The sequence below is a fragment of the Phyllobates terribilis genome, unplaced genomic scaffold (genome assembly GCF_046119375.1).
Source record: "Phyllobates terribilis strain yellow unplaced genomic scaffold, ASM4611937v1 Scaffold_2__4_contigs__length_985480577, whole genome shotgun sequence".
NCBI lineage: Eukaryota > Metazoa > Chordata > Amphibia > Anura > Dendrobatidae > Phyllobates > Phyllobates terribilis.
Window position 1 is genome coordinate 692249166 of NW_027362762.1, and position 21566 is coordinate 692270731.

The window sequence follows — 21566 nt, forward strand, 5'->3', positions numbered from 1 at the left end:
CGTTTGAGACCCAAGTCCTCTGGGGATGAATCCCAGCGCGTAGGGTTCATAATGTCACTTTTGCGCAAAGAGCCTCAGGAGTGGGCCTTTTCTTTGCAACCTAGTGATACATGCTTCAGATCAGTGGATAGTTTTTTTTCTGCTTTAGGACTATTATATGATGATCCTGACCGTGTGGCATCAGCTGAGACTGAGTTGAGACGTTTAAAACAAGGATCAGGTAATATGGAAAAATATTGTACACATTTTCGTCGTTGGTCCACTCAAACAGGGTGGAACGATTCTGCTCTGAAAAGTCTATTTCTTGCTGGGCTCAGTGAAAAGGTTAAAGACCTGCTAATTGCTTATCCTACACCTGAGGATTTGCAACAGGCTATGCAATTAGCTATACGGGTGGACAGAAGACTGCGTGCTAGGGTTAATGAGAGCAAATCCTCTGCTATGTCAGTTTCTGGTTATGATAATGTGTGTACTAACAGTGGTGAACCGATGGAGATTGGATCGGTGGCACCTCGCTCTCAAGAAAAACACCGTCGTTTTTCAGAAGGCTTGTGTTTCTATTGCGGGAAATCTGGTCATTTGATTAAAGGCTGTGAGCTTCGTATGAAGAAAGAAAAAAAAATGGTCAGTCACGCCCGTATTGCCTGTTTAAATTCCAAGGGTATATTTTTAGCTGCTTCCACGATTGCTCAGGAAAAATTAATGGAATTTCGGGTGTTTGTTGATTGCGGGTCTACACTGAATGTTATTGATGGGGGATTCGTGGAAAAACTCAATTTAAAACCTGAACCTTTATCATCCCCCATTGCTGTGGTTTCTGTGGATGGCTCCCCTTTGAAGAATATTACTCTCAAGGTCAGTGAATTTCCTCTCACTATTAATGGTGTTCACCATGAGAAATTGGATTTGGTAGTGTTGAATAACTTGCCTTCTCCAGTAATATTGGGTTTGCCCTGGTTAAAATTTCACAATCCTGTACTGGATTGGTCTACCAGTGAAATTAAATCCTGGAGCCATAAATGTTATGACAAGTGTTGTAACGGGCTGTGATGAAAGCCGGCCGGTGGGTGCAGCTCTCTGGCGCCCCCTTACCTCTCAGGTCAGTCAAGGTACTGCACCTAGAGAAAGTAGTGCCAGGTAGCTGCAACCAGCGCAGGGAACACGGTAGTGTGTTATCCCTTCAACGTCACTAAACCGTAACGTCACTACACAGCACAACTCGCTAGCGCCCTCTTAGCCTCAGGTCAGTCAAGGAACTGCACCTAGGATAAGCGGTCGCCAGGGAGACTGTCCTGTAACCTACTGGGTATCGGGGCCCTCTGTAGTGAGGGCGGTATATATATCTTCCTTGGCCGCGCCAGGAATATATATATCTGAACCTCCGACCGTCACTACCAGCCTTCCCCAATCCCCAGTTGGTATGCTGCCACCAGTCCCTATTTTAGATATACGCCCAGTCCGTGAATGGGCCTATATCGGGTCAGGAACCAACCCTGGGTAGCGTTTTTGGCTTGAGCCGAGCTCACACGGACGTGCGTTCGTTATGCAGAATAAAAGGCAGGCCCACAATTACTTGAGGTAATTGATTATAATAATACACTAGATACACGATATACAACTAAATATACACAGGTATAAGGTCAGGCTAAACTATACAACAATGGAATACAACACACAGAATCACCACAGCATATCAGTTACCGGTTTCTTGATTTTCTTGTGACGCAGGGAGAGGATTCTGCGGTCGCAGGCACGGTTCTTTGTTACAGGCTGAGGCCTACCACCGCATGGTCAAACTGCTCCTCCCCTTGGTGGCCTCAGCTGGTGCTCAGATGTTCAGCACACCACTCTTGGGTCAAGACTGACTTGTCTCTTGTCTGTCCTGCTATCTTACCTGCCCCGTCCCGCCCACTGCTGGTGAGGTCAGCTGGCTCAGTCTCCACCCTCAGGTCTAACTTCGATCAGAAGCCCAAATTCTATGGAACCCAATAACTTCTTCTGGGATGGTCTCATGATACCCCCAGGGGTTCCCATGGATTCGGGCCGCCGTAACCGACCTTTTGATATCAATTATGATACCATACGGTCCTCAGGAATGGCTCCGCGCTATATCTTGGCTTCCAGAGCACGTACAAACGTCTACCGCGGAGGCTTGTGTGCGCAATGGCTCCGGGACGCCGTGATATTTTTTTATTGGCCCATCCCACGCAACATGCGTGTACTATTCATGTTTCTATATCTTATGCCTCCATGCTTGTGACAGACAAAGAAACTAGTCCTATGGGACAAATGGTCAGGTACAGATAGACGAAGCACCCCCCCCTGCTGGCTGTGTTTCCTCTCGAAGTCTTTGAAGCTCCTAGCATTCAAGTGTTAAGTAGGCTTCTTATCTTACAGGAGCCTGGATGGGGGGAAACTATCTAGTTGACGTTTTAACAGAAGGTCCCAAGGGTGGGGGCTGCTGAAGTGTGGCCATCCCTGGATATGATTTATCATTACCAAGATGGCGGCTACAGGTTCATCACACCTCCCCCTATACGAGGGCGCGAGGGGGTAGCACATTCCTGTGTTCCCCCGTGCGTCCTTCTGCACCCTCCCCTTGCCGGGATAACCCGTCAGCGTTACCGTGGTCACGGCCTCTTCTGTGGCGAATGGAGAAGTGGTACTGCTGGAGAGCGAGGCTCCAGCGTAGCAACCTGCCATTCGACCCAGAGACCGTGTGTAACCAGCTGAGGGGGTTGTGGTCCGTCTCCACGGTGAAATGGCTCCCGTACAAGTAGGGCTGCAGACGCTGCAGGGCCCATACAATTGCCAGGCATTCTTTTTCCACCGTGGAGTAAGCCACCTCCCGGGGCAGTAGCTTCCTGCTCAGGTACAAGACAGGATGTTCCTGGCCTGTCGTGTTGACCTGACTTAGCACAGCACCGAGGCCAAAGTCACTGGCGTCGGTCTGTACCACAAACGGCCGGTCGAAGTCGGCAGCTTGCAGTACAGGGGAGCTACTTAGGGCGGCCTTGAGTGCCCCGAAAGCTGTCTCGCAGGCGACTGTCCAGTCGACTGCGACGGGCAGCTTCTTCTTGGTGAGGTCCGTCAGGGGCTTGGCCAGGGTGCTATAGTGTGGGACGAACCTCCTATAGTACCCGGCGGTCCCCAAGAAGGACATCACCTGCTTTTTGGTCCTAGGAGTGGGCCAGGATGCGATGGCATCCACTTTCCCCGGTTCTGGCTTCAGAACCCCCCCGCCTACCCGGTGACCCAGGTAGAGGACCTCACTCAGGCCCAGCTGGCACTTTTCCGGCTTGATGGTCAAGCCTGCCCGGTGGATCCGACCGAGCACCTGCCGCAGGTGCTCTAGGTGATCCTCCCAAGTGGGACTGAAGACTGCAATATCGTCCAAGTACGCAGCCGCGTACCCTTCAAGTCCCTCAAGCAGCGTATTGACCATCCGCTGAAAAGTGGCAGGGGCATTCTTCATGCCGAATGGCATCACTGTGGACTCGTACAGTCCAAAAGGGGTGATAAAGGCAGAGCGTTCCCTTGCCGCGGGGGTCAGAGGAATCTGCCAGTACCCCCGGCTCAGATCCATGATGGTCAGGTACTTAGCCCCGGCCATCCGATCGAGCAGGTCATCGATGCGTGGTATGGGGAACGCATCGGTGGCCGTTACAGCGTTGAGCCCCCGGTAGTCCACGCAGAACCGTGTAGTTCGGTCCTTCTTTGGTACGAGGACTACAGGCGAGGCCCACGCGCTGCTGGATGCCTGGATCACCCCCAGCTTCAGCATCTCGTCTATCTCTTGGCGCATGTTTCCCTGCACCTCGAAAGAGACCCGATATGCTGAACGCCGGATCGGCGGGTGATCGCCAGTGTCCACGTCGTGGACAGCCATCTCAGTCCTTCCGGGCAGGCTGCTGAACAGCCCCCGGAAGGGGTGCAGGGTGGTCCCCAGCTGGGACCGTTGGTCCTCCGTGAGCTGGTGGCCAACCCCCACATCCTCGATGGACCCACCCGCCTTGGCTTGGGTGAGCAGATCCAGGAGGGTTTCTACCTCTCCTTCCTCGGGAAGGTTGCACACTGGGTGGGCAGTCGCTTCCCGCTCATGATGAGCCTTCATCATGTTCACGTGGAAGGCCTTCCTCCTTCCACGGGCGTGATCCAGGGTGACCAGATAGGTGACGGCATTGAGTTTCTGGTGCACGAAGTAGGGACCTTCCCAGGCTGCCTGAAGCTTGTTCTGTGGTACGGGGACCAGTACCCACACCTTTTGACCCACCTGGTAGGTCCTCTCACAAGCATTCTGGTCGTACCACCGCTTCTGGTCGGCCTGGGCCTGGGCCATATTGTCCTGCACCAGCTTTGCCAAGGCCATCATCCTGTCCCGGTGGCGCACGACATACTCGATGACCGACACCTCGGGGGTGGCCAAATCCCCTTCCCATGCTTCCTTCACCAGAGCCAGGGGGCCCCGTACCCGTCGCCCGTACAGGAGCTCAAAGGGGGAGAACCCCGTTGAGGCCTGCGGAACCTCCCGGTAAGCAAATAGGAGGTGTGGGAGGTAACGCTCCCAGTCTCTCCCGTGGGAGTCGACCAACATCTTAAGCATCTGCTTTAAGGTGCCATTGAACCGCTCACACAGGCCATTAGTCTGTGGGTGATACGGGCTGGCCACCAGATGTTGCACCTGCATTTGCTTACAGAGGGACTCCATCAGCCGCGACATGAACTGGGTCCCTCGGTCGGTGAGCATTTCTTGGGGGAAACCCACTCTGGAGAAGATCTCCAGTAAGGCGGTAGCCACCTTGTCGGCCCGAATGGACGACAAAGCTACCGCTTCCGGGTACCGGGTGGCATAGTCCACTACCGTGAGTATGAAGCATTTCCCGGAGTGGCTGGGAGTGGACAGAGGTCCAATAAGATCCACAGCGACCCTCGAGAAAGGCTCTTCGATGATTGGCAGAGTTACCAGTGGGGCTTTGGGGCGCGGCCCCGCCTTCCCCACCCTCTGACAGGTGTCACACGAACGGCAGTAGGCACCCACCGCGGCTCCCATCCCAGGCCAGTAGAAATGCTGAGCTATCCTGGCCTTGGTTTTAGCGATCCCTAGGTGTCCGGCCATCGGAATCTCGTGTGCGATCCGCAACAATTCCGCCCTGAACGGATAGGGTACCACTAACTGTCGGTCCCTGGGCCACGCCTCCGGTGAACCCTGCTGGACCGTTACCCGGTACAGCCGTCCCTGGTCCCAGACCACACGCTCGCAGTCTGACTCCATGGGAGGCTGTGCCGCCTGTTCCTTGAGAGCTTTCAGGCTGTCGTCTGCTTCCAACGCAGCCTGAAATTCCTGACTTGATGTGGCCAGAATCGACGAAACTGCCACATCCTCTGTCAGCCCCTCCGGGCATGTCACCTGGCCGCTGTCTGACCCGGCAGACACTTGGTCAGAAGTGGGGAAGCCGTCGGACCTCTGCAAGGCTCCTTGGGCTCCGGCGCTCCCACTCCTGGTGACAGCGGCTATGACCGCTGTGACCGTGGGTAGTGCCTGCTTCCCCTCTGTTTCTGACCAAGCCGCCCGATCAGGCAGGCTTCCTAGGCCTTTGGACATCTCGGATGTGGGGAACTCCTGCCCTGGGGTCTTACCTGGCGGCTCCTCTCTTGGGACACCCCCACCTCCCATGGCCTGTTCCTCCCCCTGCAGTGGGCCTATACTCAGCAGCCTGGATACCCCTGGGAGCCCTACACTGCCGGTAGCTGCCCCCCTCTCCATCCCTGAGCTTCCCTCTACAGAATCCTGCCCGCCCCCTCCCTCACCGGAGGACAAGAGGTCACGGCACGCCGGCTGAGCACCTCTGCGGGCATCCCCACACTCCCCACCTGCTTTCACTAACCCTGTTTGTGTTGTGTCTGTGCAGGTGTTACCCTCAGGTTTCACTCCCTCCTCCTCAGCAGGACACACACTACATACAACATGGTTGGCATTAGCAGCAGACAAATCAATACACTCTTGGGGGGCCGAACTTGGGGGTTCAGAGGGTACATACTGCGATACTAGACGCCCCAAGTCGGTCCCTAATAAAACATTTGCGGGAATATTTGGCGTTACTCCCACCTCCCGCATCCCCCTTCCGGCACCCCAGTCCAAATACACCATGGCAACGGGAAGTGCCGGCTCCACGCCTCCAACCCCGGAGACGGAAAGAGTCTTTCCTGGTACCAAGTCCTGGGGGGACACCACCTCAGGCCGTACCAGTGTTCGTTCAGCGCCCGTGTCCCGCAGTCCCATGACCGCAGAACGGCCTATGGTGACGGGTTGGATGTTGTCCAGGGACCTACCACCACCCCCTCCCACACACAAAACATTGGGCGCTCTCTGGGACTGGGATGGGGTCTTTTGGCGCTGGGGACACTCAGCCCTAAAGTGTCCTGGTTTGTTGCATAGATGACAACGTCTTACGTCTGGTCCTTGCCTGGAGAGGGCAACAGGGGGATACACCCCTTGTGTTCTAGGGGCCGGGGAAACAGGGGCATGACTGGGCTTACCCCCTCTCCAGGTGCTGCTGGCAGACTTCTTCAGCTCAGGCGCCCTGTTATTGGCATACTCGTCTGCCAGGGCGGCTGTAGCAGAAGCCCCTGTTGGTTTTCGGTCACGGAGGAACTGTCGGAGGTCCTCTGGGCAGTTCCACAAGAACTGCTCCGTGACGAACAGTTCCTGGACCTCCTGGCGGGTAGTAAGCGCTAGACCCGAGGTCCAGTGCTCTGCGGCTCTCAACAGCGCCCGCATATGATCGGTCCAGGTGTCCTTGGGGCCACGCAGCAGGCTCCGGAACTTCTGGCGGTACGACTCGGGAGTGAGGTTGTACTGCCGGATCAGGGCCCGCTTGATGCAGTCGTAGTTCTGTACCTCCCCGGCAGGTAAGTCCCCCAAGGCATCCAGGGACTTACCCCTCAAACGGGGGGTCAGGTATCTGGCCCACTGATCCCGGGCCAGATGGTGCTGAAGACAGGTCCGTTCAAATGCCACCAGAAAGGAGTCCAGGTCCCCATCCTTCTCCAGTAGAGGGAAGTCCTCAGCTCGGACTTTGGACGACTTGGTCTCCTGATGGGTTGGTTGCTCTAGCGGAAGCCCCCGCTGGGCCAGGTCCAGTTGGTGCTGGCGCTCCGCAGCTCGCTCTGCACGCTCCGCAGCCTCCCGGCGCTCTGCAGCTTCACGCTCCGCAGCCTCCCGGCGCTCCGCAGCTTCGCGCTCCTCCTCCGCTGCCTTCTCTGATGCTGCCAGGAGGGTTTTGTAGACGGCATTGCCATGAGACTGGAGACTTGCCATAGCCGCTTGTAAAAGGGCTTGTGATCTGGACAGGCTGGGCTGGGTAGGTGGTGGGCAGCCCACTGCGGGACCGTATACTGGGGACTGGCTCCCTGGGGTGCCCGGGCTGGACTCCTCCTCGCCATGAGTAACAATGTCCTCCCCTCCTGCCACACGGACCGTAGCATTAGCCTCCTGCAGGGTCTTGCTCCTGGTGCCGTCTGCCATCTTGGTAACCGACACCGCTGCAACCCTGAGTTTGCACACACCTTGTTATACTTTTAGCCTGACCGTCTAACGTTGGGCTGACCTTAAGACTCCAGCAGTGGAAGTTACCACTGGCAGTCTTTAGTGCCTGGGAGTAGGGGTCCCACAACACTATTATTCTGCAATCCCACCGCTCTGCCACCAATGTGATGAAAGCCGGCCGGTGGGTGCAGCTCTCTGGCGCCCCCTTACCTCTCAGGTCAGTCAAGGTACTGCACCTAGAGAAAGTAGTGCCAGGTAGCTGCAACCAGCGCAGGGAACACGGTAGTGTGTTATCCCTTCAACGTCACTAAACCGTAACGTCACTACACAGCACAACTCGCTAGCGCCCTCTTAGCCTCAGGTCAGTCAAGGAACTGCACCTAGGATAAGCGGTCGCCAGGGAGACTGTCCTGTAACCTACTGGGTATCGGGGCCCTCTGTAGTGAGGGCGGTATATATATCTTCCTTGGCCGCGCCAGGAATATATATATCTGAACCTCCGACCGTCACTACCAGCCTTCCCCAATCCCCAGTTGGTATGCTGCCACCAGTCCCTATTTTAGATATACGCCCAGTCCGTGAATGGGCCTATATCGGGTCAGGAACCAACCCTGGGTAGCGTTTTTGGCTTGAGCCGAGCTCACACGGACGTGCGTTCGTTATGCAGAATAAAAGGCAGGCCCACAATTACTTGAGGTAATTGATTATAATAATACACTAGATACACGATATACAACTAAATATACACAGGTATAAGGTCAGGCTAAACTATACAACAATGGAATACAACACACAGAATCACCACAGCATATCAGTTACCGGTTTCTTGATTTTCTTGTGACGCAGGGAGAGGATTCTGCGGTCGCAGGCACGGTTCTTTGTTACAGGCTGAGGCCTACCACCGCATGGTCAAACTGCTCCTCCCCTTGGTGGCCTCAGCTGGTGCTCAGATGTTCAGCACACCACTCTTGGGTCAAGACTGACTTGTCTCTTGTCTGTCCTGCTATCTTACCTGCCCCGTCCCGCCCACTGCTGGTGAGGTCAGCTGGCTCAGTCTCCACCCTCAGGTCTAACTTCGATCAGAAGCCCAAATTCTATGGAACCCAATAACTTCTTCTGGGATGGTCTCATGATACCCCCAGGGGTTCCCATGGATTCGGGCCGCCGTAACCGACCTTTTGATATCAATTATGATACCATACGGTCCTCAGGAATGGCTCCGCGCTATATCTTGGCTTCCAGAGCACGTACAAACGTCTACCGCGGAGGCTTGTGTGCGCAATGGCTCCGGGACGCCGTGATATTTTTTTATTGGCCCATCCCACGCAACATGCGTGTACTATTCATGTTTCTATATCTTATGCCTCCATGCTTGTGACAGACAAAGAAACTAGTCCTATGGGACAAATGGTCAGGTACAGATAGACGAAGCACCCCCCCCTGCTGGCTGTGTTTCCTCTCGAAGTCTTTGAAGCTCCTAGCATTCAAGTGTTAAGTAGGCTTCTTATCTTACAGGAGCCTGGATGGGGGGAAACTATCTAGTTGACGTTTTAACAGAAGGTCCCAAGGGTGGGGGCTGCTGAAGTGTGGCCATCCCTGGATATGATTTATCATTACCAAGATGGCGGCTACAGGTTCATCACACGGGCGTATTGCAGCTTTGGATAGGGGAGAATTGCCTGTTCCTATTCAGGATTTTTGGAGAGTTTTTTCTGAGAAAGAATCGCAGGTTTTGCCTCCCCATAGAGACTATGATTGTTCTATTGAATTTGTCCCTGGAGCGACTCTTCCTAAAAGTCGTTTATTTAACCTTACTATTCCTGAGAGGAAGGCTTTGGAGGAATACATACAGACAAGTTTGGCCGCCGGTCACATTAGGCCCTCTAAGTCTCCTGTGGCGGTTGGATTTTTTTTTGTAAAAAAAAAGGACGGCGGTTTACGTCCTTGTCTGGATTTTCGTGAGATTAACAAAATTACGGTACGCAATCCTTACCCACTGCCATTGATTCCTGATCTGTTTAACCAGTTATTGGGGGCCAAGTGGTTCTCTAAAATTGACCTTAAGGGGGCATACAATCTGTTGCGCATGAAGGAGGGTGATGAATGGAAGACTGCTTTTAACACTCCTGTGGGTCATTTTGAGAATCTGGTTATGCCTTTTGGTCTTACTAATGCTCCTGCATTTTTTCAGAATCTGATTAATGACATCCTTAGACCTTTGATCGGTAAAAATGTGGTTGTGTATTTGGATGACATTTTGATTTATTCGCCAGATCTGGAGTCTCATTGGCGGAGCGTGCGTGAGGTATTACAGTTATTAATGGACAATTCGCTTTTTGCTAAGCTGGAGAAATGTGAGTTCGCTGTACAGAGAATTAGTTTTTTGGGCTACATTATCTCCAGCAAAGGCTTTGAGATGGATCCGGTTAAGGTTCAGGCTGTGCAGGAATGGCCTAGGCCTATTGGTTTGAAATCAATACAGAGGTTTTTGGGTTTCGCCAATTACTATAGAAAATTCATAAAAAATTTTTCTAGTATTGTCAAACCTCTGACTGATCTCACCAGGAAAGGTGCTGATGCGGTTCAGTGGTCTTCTGAGGCCATTGAAGCTTTTGTGTATCTCAAGGAGAGGTTCACCTCTGCTCCCATCCTTATGCAGCCTGATGTTACTAGGCCGTTTTTGGTTGAGGTTGATGCTTCCTCTGTGGGGGTTGGCGCAGTATTGTCGCAGGATAACGGGGATGGATTACATCCCTGTGCATTTTTTTCAAAAAAATTTTCGGAGACTGAATTGAATTACGATATTGGTAATCGGGAATTATTGGCTATTAAACTCGCATTTGAACACTGGCGCCACTTCTTGGAAGGTGCGGAATTTCCCGTTCAGGTTCTTACGGATCATAAAAATCTGATATATCTTGACGCTGCCAAGCGCCTGAATGCCCGTCAGGCTAGGTGGGCACTGTTTTTCTCGCGGTTTAATTTCTCCGTTACTTACATCCCTGGTACTAAGAATGTTAAGGCGGATGCCTTGTCTCGCAGTTTTTCTCCCATAGTCGGTGCTGAGAAAGAGGAAAACATTTTACAAGAAGGTGTTGTGATAGCTGCTTTAGACTCCGTTTTGGAAGATGAGATTCTTAAAGCTCAGGAGAATGCCCCATCTAACACTCCTCATGGGAGGTTGTTTGTGCCTGGGACCTTTAGGAGAGATTTGTTTGTTGAGTGTCACGAATCTCGGTTGGCAGGTCATCCCGGAATCTCTGAGACCAAGAGACTGGTGGGTCGCAGTTTTTGGTGGCCTGGATGGCAGAAGGAAGTCATTAAGTGGGTGCGCCAATGTACTATATGTGCTAGATCTAAGTCCTCACATACTCCTGCTGCGGGGTTGCTTTGTCCTTTGGAGGTCCCCAGTGCTCCTTGGACACATTTGGCTATGGACTTTATAACTGACCTTCCCCCCTCTGAGGGTTTTACTGTCATCTGGGTGGTCGTGGACCGTTTTAGCAAGATGTGTCACTTGGTTCCCTTCGTCAAACTGCCCTGCGCTAAAACTCTCGCTAAGGCCTTTGTCAAGGAAATTGTCAGACTTCATGGCGTTCCTACTGACATTGTTTCTGATAGGGGTCCTCAGTTCGTGGCTCGTTTTTGGCGTGCCTTTTGTGACAGGTTGGGAATTCATTTGTCGTTTTCGTCCGGATATCATCCTGAATCTAATGGCCAGACAGAAAGGAAAAACCAGGATGTTGAGCAGTTCTTGCGTTGTTTTGTGGCAGACAATCAAGAGGGGTGGTCTGAGTTTCTGCCACTTGCCGAATTTGCTCTGAACAATCATACATCTTCTTCTGCTGGTTGTTCGCCTTTTTTTTGTTGTTCTGGGAGACATCCGTCGTTTGGGTCGTTCTCCAAGTTGGGATCTGCCGTGCCTGAGGAGGAGAATTTTTCCGGTGATTTGGAAAGAGTTTGGACGGATGTGCGTGGTAATCTTCAGGAGGCCAACAGAAAATCTAAAGACTACTTTGATAGGAAACGACAGGAGGTTTTGTTCGCTGTTGGTGACATGGTTTGGTTGTCCTCTAGGAATCTGCGGTTGAGGATTCCTTCTAAGAAATTGGGTCCCAAGTTTGTAGGGCCCTTTAAGGTGCTTCAGGTTGTCAACCAATCTGCTGTTAGGTTGGAGGTTCCTACCTCCTGGAGAATTAATCCGGTCTTTCATGTCTCTCTGTTAAAAAAAGCTGTTGTGTCGGATGGTGACGCCTCTGCCTCTGTTCCTCCGGTGGTGGAGGACGGGGAATATGAAATTTCTCGCATCCTTGACTCTAGACGGTATAGAGGTAGTTTGCAGTATCTTGTGGCCTGGAAAGGTTTCGGACCCGAGGATAACTCTTGGGTGAGGTCAGATGATGTTTCCGCGTCCAGACTTATCAGAGCGTTTCACAGGAGATTTCCTGATAAGCCTGGTCCTAGGGGATCCGGAGGATCCTCTTAGAAGGGGGGGTACTGTTAGAACCTTGCTGTTAGGTTTTTTTTTCCTTTGCTGGTCACATGACCTTGTTGGCCTATTTAATCCTGCTCCGCCCTTCTGGCTTTGCTGGACTTCATTGTATATCTACTTTCTAGCTAGCCTGTGCTCTGTATCTAACTCTGTTAGTTTGCTTGGTCTACGGACCTCTAGGTTCTATCTATTTTGTTTGTTCGTCTGTCTGCTACTATTTCTGTTAGGAGGTGTCCCATATTCCTCCCAGTCCTTAGTACTTGTAGGGATTCCCTCCCCAAATCTATAGGTCTCCGTACAGACTAGATTAGGACTTTAGCAGGTCTGATCGCAGGATCAGGTTCCCTGTTACATCGTAGGGATTCAGCTGAGTCTTATAGTAGGGACAGATCTCCTCTCTTTCCTTAGCTTTGGTAGCAGAACATAACAGATGCCTCACCAGTCAGACACGGAAGAAGAAGTGGATGACCTGGAAGAGATTGAGCTACCTGCCTTTCACCGGAATGGGATGATCCACGAGCAACGAGCCTCTAGGAAGCAGTGTGGGAAGACGTTAAACCCTCTGCCACACTACAGCTGGAAAGAGACCCAGGACAGTGACCCGGTTGTCAGCCGTATTAAGGAACTGATAACCCAAGAAGGTTCCTCCCTGTGGAAGGAAGCGTCTCTCCAAGCAAAGCAGCTGTGGAACGAGAGGAGCCGGCTGTTTATTTACCGTGAGAAGCTGTGCCGGAGGTACGTCAATCCAAAAACCCTTGAGATGGTATGGCAGATAGTGGTCCCAAAGACAGACATCCAAATGGTGTTGGAGGCCTACCACGATCAGGCGGGACACTTTGGCTGGAAAAAGCTAGAGACCCTGCTGAAGTGTCGATTCTACTGAGTAGGAATGCGCAGCTCCATTGAGCGGTGGTGCCGAGACTGTGGACCCTGTAGCCTCAGAAGAAAAGACTACACCAGCCAGAAGGCACCCCTGCAACCCATCAAGATGACTTGACCCCTGGAGATCGTGGCCCTGGACCATGTCAAGTTGTCACCCAGCAGGTCAGGGTACTCCTGACCATGGTGGATCACTACTCTTGGTTCCTGGTGGTCGCCCCCGTCAAGGACCTGACAGCAGAGACAGCAGCAAAAACCTTCCAGACGTGTTTCTGCAGACCCCATGGATACCCTGAGCAGGTGCTGACGGACCAAGGCCCGGCCTTTGAGGCTGAATTGTTTAAGGAGTTCTGCCATCTGTACGGGTGTAGAAAGATAAGAACTACACCGTACCACCCACAAACCAACGGTCTCTGCGAAAAGATGAATAACATCATCATCGACTTGCTGAAAACCATACCACTTGAGGAGAGAAATCAGTGGCCAGACCTACTACCTGACCTAGTGGATCTGTACAACCACATACCCATGAGTTCCACCAATTGTACTCCGGCATACCTTATGCGTGCAAGACCTGGGAAGTTGCCCATGGATCTGGAGCTTGGTGTAGTAGAGCCAGAAGCGGATGTGACCACTGAGGACTGGGACACGACCAGACAAGAGCAGTACAAAAGGGTACAAGCCTGTGTCGAGGACAGTCTCACTCGGGTGAGGGATAAGCAGGAGGCCCACTACAACAAAAGTGCGCCCACAGCACCCTTCACACCTGGTGAAATAGTATTAAGAAGGAAGAGAAGGAACCACAAACTTGATGACCAGTGGGAGAAGGAACCCTACACTGTGTTGAAGTCAAGATTTGGTAATAAGAAGACCTGCTTAATCAGTAGAGATGGAGGAAGAACGACTGCAACAGTATCCAGGGATCATCTAAAGTTGTGTCCAGATCTACTAAAGCCCCAAGAAGAAGTGCCTCTCACAGTACCAGTAGAGAGGTAAATGCAGTCTTGTAGCCCCTCCACACCTAGTCTTAACACATTGAGAGGTAGTGCACCTATTAGCGCTTCACGCATCCCAGGCCTACGCAGATCAACACGTAGCACGCGAGGTCAACCTCCTGTCAGATACACTGACTAAAATAGGTAAAACTCTGACAGTGTAAATAGCTACCCCTGGGGTATTGTATATTATTGTATTGTATTCGTCATGCGTATGTATATTATTTTGTGCTTTGCTTTATTACTAAACAGTTCAAGTGATATGGACACTTTGCCTAATGACTTCATTATTTATCTAAGAACTCCGTGGCTGAGGACTGTGTGCAGCCCAAAAACTATTTATTGTAAATAATTGCACTCCCTGGAGTGCCCCCTACAGGTGACCTCAGAAGGAAAACCTGTCTGGAGTGGCTCTCCTGGAGGTCCAACTCGGGATCTCCATGCCCTGCAGCCACCCCAGGGCCTACGTTGAGGGTTTGGGACAGGTCCCTCAAACCACCAAGTACTCTACCCTGTGAGATGGACATCCTGTCTGGGAACCTCACCACAAGAGACTTGAATTCTGAGGACGCTTTGTACTTGTTTATGTTATTATGCAACGTTTAAGAAAAGTGCCTCCCATAAAGGGAAGAGTTATTGTTCATGCTTACTATTGTTGTTTTAAAATGTACTTCAGCCCGGGAGTGCTGAGCTTTGCTAGGGGGGAATGTGGCGTCCAGCTGCGCTTGGTACCACAGATCCTAGAAGGGTGCATGAATGGATTCCTCCACAAGAGGCCCCCATAAACATTCACACATCTCCACCTTCCACCTCAGACCACCAGAGGGAGCCCGTTAGGGATATAAATAGGGAAGGTGGAGCTAGGCAGTTGAGTCTAGTCTGGAGTCGACAGAGAGTCGAGTCTGGAAGCAGCCCGTGAGAGAGTTCCTCTGGAGAGTTCCCGCAGAAGATGAGCCAGTGAGAGGTCAGTCTGCAGTGGAGCCCAGCTAGACTCAGGAGCTCAAGTAAGTGAGCCCAAGGCGTGCCGATGCCTGTAAGAGCGATGAAGAGCAGCAAGCTGCCGTTAGTGTGAGTAGCCTAGCAAGGGCCCGAGCGTGGCCGAAGGCGAGTGGAAAGTGAGTAGCAGTGGGGGCAGAGGAGCTTATCCAGCTCACCCCGAAACCTATACCGGACACCGGGTCCAAGCTTACCGGGATCTCTATGACCCAGTAAGGCATAACCGGAATCCCTGGAGAACTACAGGTCCCAGGTCCACCAGAGAGCTGATACGTAACAGTGCCAGGAGAAACATAGGCCCTGTAAGCTGGGAGTGTGCACTCCAAGAGAAGGCCCTACCAGGGCCGGCGTCACCACCTGGCGCACCTGGGCAAGTGCCGGGGCCCTGGAGAGAAAGGGGGGCCCACAGTCATCTGGGTTGCTTGCTAATCTACTATCGCTATGAGCCTATGTGTCATGTGTGAGAGCGGCGCTGCGGTACTGACCGCAGCGTCCTTGGTTACCGCCGCCTCTTCTGGACAGTGGGGGTCCCGCACTCACCTCGGTTGCTATATGAGTGCTGCCCGCCGCGCAGCCGGCAGATGCATCCTTAGCCTCCTCTCTCCTCCGGCTATTGAGTGTTCAGTGCCGCATAGGCGCATGCGCGGGGTCCAGCAGCGGCGGCAGACATCCAGTCAGATGGTGGCAGTGCTGTGCACCATCTATTCCTACCGCAACTGCACTGCCTTCTGACTGAGTCCCTCCTCCGAGCTCGAGCTCCTCGGAAATCAAGAGCCAGCCACAGCCAGCACACACTGCGTCCGACCGCCGGCAACTTTTTCTGTGCAAGTCTTGCTCGTATCGTATCAATGTCTTTCTATCTATAGATACATGATGTCACAGTGATCTCTTGATACATGATGTCAAAGTGATCTCTTGCAGAAACTAGTGTCTCCGCAAGAGAAATTGACATGCTGCGGTCTGGAAAGATGCGCCTCATGTCAGTGACCACAGGTGATCCGCAGGTACACGGAGACACGTAGTGGACATAGGATTTCTACAAATCCCATCCACTTTGCTGTAACAGCTGGCCGTTGCGGGTTTGATGTCGGATAACACGCAGCGTCAAACCAACAGCAACTCCTGACCGTATGCACATACCCTAATGCTATTTTACCTAGCTGCTGTCTCTGGTGTTCTGCATTAGTAACTCTGTGAAATGGTGATCAGGGCCAGCGTCGCCCCCCCCCCCTCCCGACTTGATGCATTTAAAAAATGGTTGCAGTTGGTCTCTGTTGGTCTTTATTATTGTTCTCAATCCCCGTGACCACTGGAGCAAATCACTAGCCTTTGATGTCATGCTGTTATTCGCAGGTTCAAAATGGAATATATGCTCTGAGTCACCGTTTTTGTAAAGGGTACACTACTGAGGACAGTTTCTACTGGTAGGGTACATTTATCAATATGCCGTTTACCTCTAATACTACAGGTACTGAAACCCTGAAACCTGTGAACCCTAGATCACAGCATCTATGTGGCACCTACTCAAAGAGTGATGCAGTGCAGAAACACTACTATCAGGATTTGTTTTCCAGAACCCACGCGTGGACTGGTGCAGGTTAGTGACCAATCATTAATAAATATTACAACACCAGTGTGAACTCAACCTAAACCACGTTACCATTGCAAAAATACACTCTCCTTTGCATATTATGTGGGCAAGGAAGAAGGAACTTCAGCAGAATTGATATAAAAATAAACATCACCAAATCAATCAATCGCAAGCTCGAAGAACCAAGCAGAAGTAATTCTGTATAGACAAAATGGTTGCTGTGAAAAATCAAAATGTTGAAAACTACAGACTGAAATTGCTTTGATTTCACTTCTTCATTAGGCCAAAATGGATAAGAGTGATCAAGGCCAAGAACTTTCAGGTGAACAGGCACCTCCATCCAAGAAGCACAAGTCTGGAAGTCAGAAAAGAAAAGAGAAGCAGTTGTTGGAAGAGAAAGTGAAGAATCTTACTACAATTGATCGCTTCTTTAGGAAGCCCACACAAAAGGACAGTGGGGAGTCAACCTCCACTTCCACTACGTCAGGTATTCAACCAGCTATGAGTGAGGCTGTGGAAGCTTTTTCCAGCACTGATGAAGTTACTGAAGAAATTGAAGATTTTTCACATCAGCAACTCCTTCACTGTCTTTCTGAACCTCTGCCGGACCTAACCGATGATCCTGCTGAATGGCCTGATACAATTTCTGATGTGCTGAGATGCCAGGCAATCAAAAGGGGTCCCAAACAAGTGAGACTGGAAAATTTCCCGCTCACAGACTTTTCAGATGGTTCAAAGAGACGCTTCGCTTATACTCATTACTACAGGTTAATGGGTACTGGAATAAAGGTTGTATGAGATTGGCTTGTTTACTCAGTGGTTGGAGATAGCATATATTGTTTCTGTTGCCGTTTATTTGACAATGAAGCAAAATCTGTGTTCTCTAGTGACAGTTCTGGTGGTTTCAGAGACTGGAAACATGTCAGTGGTAAGGGATCTTTACACTCCCGTGAAATTTCCAGCCCTCACTTCTCTAATTATGCAAAACAGAAAGAGCTGGAAGCCAGCCTAACATGTGAAAGAGCCATTGACAAAAATTTGCGTAGACAAATCCATTTGGAAGAACAGCGTTGGCGTGAAGTTTTGTTGCGGATACTGAAAGTGATTCGATGGTTGGCTAAAAACAATCTCCCATTCAGAGGAGCATCAGATACTGTATTCACAGAACACAATGGGATTTTTCTCCAGTTACTGGAACTGATCTCTGAATTTGATTTGGTTCTGAAGGAGCACTTGCAGCGTGCTAAAGAAGGCACAAATGTGCATTATTTGAGCAAAGATATGCAAAACAACTTTTTAAAGCTGATTGGAGATGCAGTAATTAAAATGATAATTGAAAAAGTAAAGCGAGCAAAATTTTTCAACATAATTGTAGACTGCACACCAGACATCTCTAAGCAAGAGCAGTTGTCCCTTGTGTTGCGAAATGTGGACATGGATGAAATGAGCAAAACTGTGGAGGTCAAAGAAAGCTTCTTGGAATTTCTGCATGTCGCAGACACGACCGGAAGAGGCCTAGCAACAGTTGTTCTAGAAAGATTGACAGAACAGCATCAGTTGTGTGTCTCGGATATTCGTGGCCAGTGCTATGACAATGGAGCTAATATGAGGGGACAATACAAAGGAGTGCAGGCTATTGTTTTAGAGAAAAACCATTATGCATTCTTTGTGCAATGTTCTCCACATAACTGGAATCTTGTAGTGGTACATGTTGCAGAGAGTTCCAACCGATCAAAACAGTTTTATGACCTTTTGAGTCGCATTTATGCGTTTTTCTCTGTAGCAACTAAAGCCCCTGTCTCATATAGCGAGATCGCTAGCGAGATCGCTGCTGTGTCACGGTTTTGGTGACGCAACAGCGACCTCACCAGCGATGTCGCTATGTGTGACACTTTGCAGCGATCAGGCCCCTGTTGTGAGGTCGCTGATCACTGCAAAGTGTCCTGGACCATTTTTTGGTCGTTGCTCTCCCGCTGGTCAGCACACATCGCTGTGTGTGACCAGCGGGAGCAGCGATCAGGCTGGTAACTATGGTAAACATCGGGTTACTAGGGGCACACGCGCACCTAGTAACCCGTTGTTTATCATGGTTACGAGCCTGCTCCTGCTTCAGAAGGCTCGTAACCAGGAGCAGGACATTGTGGAAAGATTCTTTCCACGATGTCGCTGCTCCCCTGATCGTTGGTGAGCCTGCCTGTTTGACAGCTCACCAGCGACCACATAGTGACGCAGCAACGATCCCTGACAGGTCGTATAGTTGTCGGGATCGTTGCAGCGTAGCTAAGTGTGACGGGGCCTTAAGAGGTGGGAAGTGGCCTGTATGCATTTGTCACAATTAACACTGAAGGCTCTGTCTCAGACACGATGGTGTGCTCGGTTTGAATCAGTGAAAGCCATTTTGTTTCAGTTTCCTCAGCTTGTTGAAGCTTTAGAAGTTTTTGTACATGGCACTAAATATTCCAGTGACACATACAGTGAAGCAAAGATTCTATTGGATTCACTATGCACGTGACGCGCCCCTGGGCCTGTGTCGCGCTGCGTTGCGCACGCGGGAGCTTACCCGGAGCCGGATCTCTTGAGGGTTGTAGTCTCGTGGCGGTGACCCGGTCCGTGCCCAGGGAGTCAAACTGAGCGGCGATGTAACAGCGGTAGATGCAGGACGACTACGCCACCCGTTGAATGCAGCTATGGAGCTGCCGCTGCAGGACAGTCCGCTGAGGCCGGTGGATGGATGGTGCAGCGTAGATGGTATAACCCCCAACGGCAGGGGTATGGCCTCAGGGCAGCAGATGTGGATGATGGGGGTAGCAGGAACCACTCAGAGACGGTGCGGTGTAATTCAGGGTCTTTACTGGTAACAACGATAGACCCTCCCGGAGTACTTGCTAGTGAACGGGGCCTGGTCAGTCCTTGAGCAGATGGGATCTCCCCTGGCCAGGCGGAGTTGTAGGCCTCCCAAACTGACTGTACTCTTCTGGCTACCTTGCTAGAAGCGGATATAAGTAGCCCACGTCCCTGAGTGTACCGTGTGGTGCTCACCCGTATGGCCGGTGACTCGGGGCCTTCTAATGGCTTCCGCTCCACGATGGCGGTGCTGGTCCCACGCGTGTGACCGTGCCTTCGGGTTTCTGGGCCTGAGGACCTGAAATCCCCTGCCGGTCGGCTTCTGCTGCTGGGTAAGAGTTAGTCCCCACAGCCTCGGACGCTGGGTCCGGTAAGAAAGCTTCTCAGTCAGGGCGAGCTCTGCAGCTGCCAGCCCCTGACTTGTAGTAGTATTGCTCCCACTGAGCTTCTGCTGTTTCTTCCTGTGACTGTTTCTTGTCTCTACTCTCCTTGACTGCTCACCCTGCTTCAGCCCCGGGTTTATATAGGGGAAGTTCTTCCCCTCCCAAGACTGGGCAGGAGGTGTGGCATGCACAGGATCCCTGACCAAAGGACCTCCCACCTGCTCTCAGACATAATATCTCTATCACTGTGGCAACCAGACCCCTGGGGTGTCACATTCCCCCCTAGTGAAATTTAGTACTCCGGGACTAAACATATTTTAGAAAAACATAACAAGATATAACAATAACAATACAATAAAGAAACACATAAAGGTGGTCATGGCATGTCCGTAACCGGGTGCAGTCTTTGAAGAAAGCAAGGTGTCCATTTCACCAAAACAGGGAGACGTAACCAGGTAGGGGTCTGTCCTACCCCGAGTCCTTAACAGTCTCTAGTCCATCCTGGGTTACGCTCCAACTATGTACAAGGATTCCCGGTAAATCCACCAAGGATTCCTAAAAATAACTGGAAACACAAAATTATACACAAGCAACAATACACAGATAAACATAAATAAAACAATTTATACACTTCAAATCCTCCAGCGTGCGGGTAACTGGCCTCTAGTGGCCCTAGTGGACCTACGGAGCTGACTGTCTGGCCCTGAACTACAGGGTGTAGGAGCTGTCAAGGGTAAACTGGGCAGCTGTCTACCGGCTCTTTGTCTCACTAGGGGTACGGCAGGCTCACTATAAACAGAGGGTTGATCCTCCTGTTCTGCTTGTGTGGAGTCTTCTGCCTCCTGGACCGGCTGTTCTTCCAGCTCTACCTGTTGCTCCGTAGGTGCTTGGGATGCTGGTTGGAGGAAGGTGAGTACGGGTACCACAACTGCACCATTGACTTGAGTCCAAGACCGAGGGAAGTCCCCGAGCACAGTACTAACCATATCTTCCCTTTCCTCTACGGGTCGATGGTCTTCTTGTTCCTCTTCAGGGTTCCTCAGTTGTTCGGGACACTTCTTCAGGTGGTCCCGGGATACAATAGCTGTGGTTTCCCCTCCGTCTTTACTGATGGTACAAACCTTCGGGTTCTCGTGGCTTGAGGGCAGTACGGTGTACGGGTCCTTTTCCCACTGGTCGTCCAACTTGTGGAGCCGTCTCTTCCTCTTCAAGACCTGCTCTCCGGGTACCAGGGGAACAGCGGGAGCATACTGGTTGTAAGTTTTCTCTTGTCTTTCCCTAGCCTGACAGAGACTTCGCTCCACGCTCTCCTGTACTCTCCGGTACTGCTGCTGCCTCTCTGTGTCCCAGTCTGTTTCTGGTGAAGTGTCCTCGGGTGTCAGGACTCCCATTTCCAGGTCAACAGGTAACTTACCAGGTCTTGCCCTCATTAGGTAAGCCGGGGTACAGTTGGTGGAACCTACCGGGATGTGGTTGTATAGGTCCACCAGATCGGGCAACTTCTCAGGCCACAGACTGCGTTCTTCCAGGGGCAACGTTTTTAAAAGATCCATTACCACCTGGTTCATTTTCTCACAAAGTCCATTAGTTTGCGGATGGTAGGGTGTCGTCCTTATCTTCCGGCAGCCATACAGATTGCAGAATTCCTGGAAGACCTCCGCTTCAAAGGCAGGTCCCTGGTCCGTCAGCACTTGGTCTGGGTACCCGTGTGGACGGCAAAAGTGCTGCTGGAAGGCTCTAGCTGCTGTTTGAGCCGTTAAGTCCTTGACGGGGACGACAACCAGAAACCGGGAGTAATGATCCACGATGGTTAACGCGTAGACGTAGCCACTTCTGCTTG